This window comes from Cynara cardunculus (assembly GCF_001531365.2).
Source record: "Cynara cardunculus var. scolymus isolate 2C chromosome LG 14, CcrdV1, whole genome shotgun sequence".
Lineage (NCBI taxonomy): Eukaryota > Viridiplantae > Streptophyta > Magnoliopsida > Asterales > Asteraceae > Cynara > Cynara cardunculus.
The window spans coordinates 3,502,574-3,506,105 of record NC_037541.1 but is presented as its reverse complement, the minus strand read 5'-3'; positions in this window follow the sequence as shown (position 1 = coordinate 3,506,105).

The following is a 3,532-nucleotide window of genomic DNA, read 5'->3' as shown; positions in this document are numbered from 1 at the left end:
AAGTTGTACTTATGCACAATCTATTTGTATCTTGAGTTTTAAGTAATATGCATTAATAAACAGTACTTTACGCATAAAAAATAGTTTTTAAGAGTTTTTGTCAAATGCTCTATAATATAGTGTATATATATATATATTATATATATATATAGGGCCTAATCAAATGAGAACTGAATAGTTTGTGGTAATTGTGAGATCCATTCTCAACCACAAATCAACGGATAAATTAAGAAATTAATAATTATGGTAGTTTGAGTTAAAATTATAATTAGAGGGCATATTAAGTATTTTTAAAAAGCTCCTCTCTCCTTTCTCATCTCTCCGATCTCCAATCTCCGGCCTCCGGTGAAATCGGTATCACAATATATCACAATGGGTATCACATTGTGTATCTTTGTTTTTAAGGTTTGAGTTGGTATCATAGTTGGTATTACAATGATATCACAATGAGTATCACATTGTGTATCTTTGTGATTACTTGGTACCTGCCGGATTAATGTTCACTGGAGGCCAGAGATTGGAGGTCGGAGAGATGAGAGAGGAGAGAGGAGAGAGGAGAGAGGAGTTTTTTAAAAATACCTAAAATGCCTCTAATTATAATTTTAATTTAAACTACCATAATTATTAATTTCCTAATTTATCCGTTGAATTGTGGTTGAGATTAGATCTCACAGTTACCACAAATTAATCAGTTCTCCCTTGAATAAGCCCCTATATATATAGGGGCACGTTTAAATGAAAACCGTGCATTTCTAAAAAACCGTGTAAACTAATTTCGACCAATAGAAAAATTCCATTTTTTTCTAATTAAACTTAATCAATAAGGGTATTTTGGTCATGTACAATATTTTCTATTAAATATGGAAATTATTAATAAATCTTAATTAAGKAAAYRTAATYAAGGAAATTTTATAAATGGTAACATTTAAATATTTAATTATATTTTAATATTTAAAATTTGAACTAAATATATTGTGATGCAATTGAATCTGCTGGTGAATYTTGAAGATTGTAAGCCATAATGTAATGAATTCATCAAATCATAGTTGGACAAAAAAAATTAATACAAATGAAACAGGTTTCATGAAGGTGAAACTGGTTCATGTCGCAAATAAAAAATGAGTAATGAAACATTTTCATGGTGAACCCGTTGCATTGATGGTGTAGTTGATCCATTTAGTAGGTGAAGTTGAAAATGAAACGGGTGCATAAGAAAATTAGTGTACATGAATAAGAAAATTAATGTACATGAAATAGGTGAAGTGGAAAATGAATGGCGTTATTGAACATGAGTAGGTGAAGTGGAAAATGAATTCATCAAATCAGAGGTGAAATAAGAAAATTAATGTACATGAAATATGTTTCATGAAGGTGAAACTGGTTCATGACGTTATTGAACATGAGTAGTGAAGCGGGTGCATAATGTATTTGGTTCGTCATGAAATAATGCATGATGAAACGGGTACATGAAAAAATTGCTCTAGAATCTTGAAGATTGTAATATGCTCCATAATCTTTATGATTGCAAGGCTTAAAGGAATGAATTCATCAAATCAGGACCGAAATAAAGAAATTAATTTACATGAAACAAGTTCCATGAAAGTGAAACTGGTTCATGACGTAATTGAACAATGAGTAGTGAACTGATTTGGTGGTGAATCCCGTTTCAGTGACGTTGAAATGCAAAATAAAACGGGTGAATAATGTATGCGGTTCGTCATTAAATAATTACATGCTGAAACGGATTCATTATGAAACCGGTACGTCTTGAAATAATTTCATAATGAATATGGTCCATATATACATGGTTGTGTGAAGGACATTGAAACAATTTCAGGATAAGGAATAAAAAGGCTGTAATATTAGCGAAAAGTGAATAAAGTTCATTATCAATATCATGAAATAACAAATGACGCATCAAACAATGAGTAAAATTTCATGTTTTATCATAAAATTTTATGAAAGCAGTAAACAGTTAAGACAATGAAACTATTTCATGTTGTATTATAAAATTTTATGAACTCAGTAAACAATGAAAAAATTTCGTTATCTAAATGTAACAGATCCATCTACCAGTATAATGAAAATAATGAAATATGATCAGTATTACGTTGATTAGTTTGTTGATTAAATTTTGAAACCAATTTCGTTTATATAATGTAATTCAAATTTTGAAACGATTCATTATATAGAATTGAATATGGTGTGTTTTATTTATTTTTTTGATATATTTTATTGATGAATGTTATTTAAACGTAAAAATAATATATTGCTTTACAAAATAAAATAGTTTCATTTATAATATGATATGAAAGATATTGTTGCCTTGAATATAATGTATTTTTGTTTACCATTTTGCTCTTATTGCTGATATAAAATAATTTTTTAATATTTTTTTTTAATTTCCGAAAATAAAGTAAACTAATCTTGATCATTGATCAAGAAAATGGATGGATAAGATTGATTTACACGGTTTACATAAATGAAGACGGTTTTCATTTGAACGCTCCTCTCTCTCTCTCTCTCCCTATATATATATATATATATATATATATATATATATATATATATATATATATAAAACGTTATAAAACAACAATGTTCCTAATGTTTTTATATGTTTTATTTGGACCATGTTGCATTTGAGATTACTTGAGCCTAGCTAATGTCATATCATAGACACAAAACCTCCTGATACTGACTATTTTGGTTCATCCAAATTATATTTATGTTTATCTTTTTGAACAAAAGCCTATTGCATACATGATTAAAAATATGGGTAAATGATCGTATAAGAAGGGAAGTTATGTGAGAAATGTAAGAAAAGATTTGAACATTTGATCACTTTTGATTTCATGTTCACTTATGAATTACGTTGTAGAAGGGAATTAATCTGATGCATGTCACAATACCTCATTGGTGTTGACATTCAATTATGACTGATACATGGATGAAGATCTCTTCTTAAGTTTCTCATCATAACTTTCAGTTCTCATCAAAACCTGTTTCTGAATATATATATATATATATATATATAGAGAGAGAGAGAGAGAGAGAGAGAGATAATAGTTTAATCATTTGAGAATCCATTAAATTGTGATAACCTTGTGAACTAGTGCATTATGTGTTATTTCATATGATTTTTTTATATCTAGGCATACTATTTAATGTATTGATTAACATATATTTGTTTCATAGTGTATTTGTTATATATATATATATATTCGTTTCACAATATGAAATTTTTTACATATAATTTGTGTTTCACAACGTCAAAAAAGTTCACATTGTGAACCAAATACATTGTAAAACAAATTTATGTTAATTAATATTCTAAATCCTAGTCTTAGATAAAAAAAAATCATATGAAATAATACATGATGCGACAATTCTCAAAGTTATCATAATTTCATGGATTCTTAAAAGAAGACCCATATATATATATATATAGAGGTTGGTTCAAATAGAAACCAACCATATGGTACAAACTATGGAAACCGATCTTGACCAATCACATTCTTTCTTCACTTTA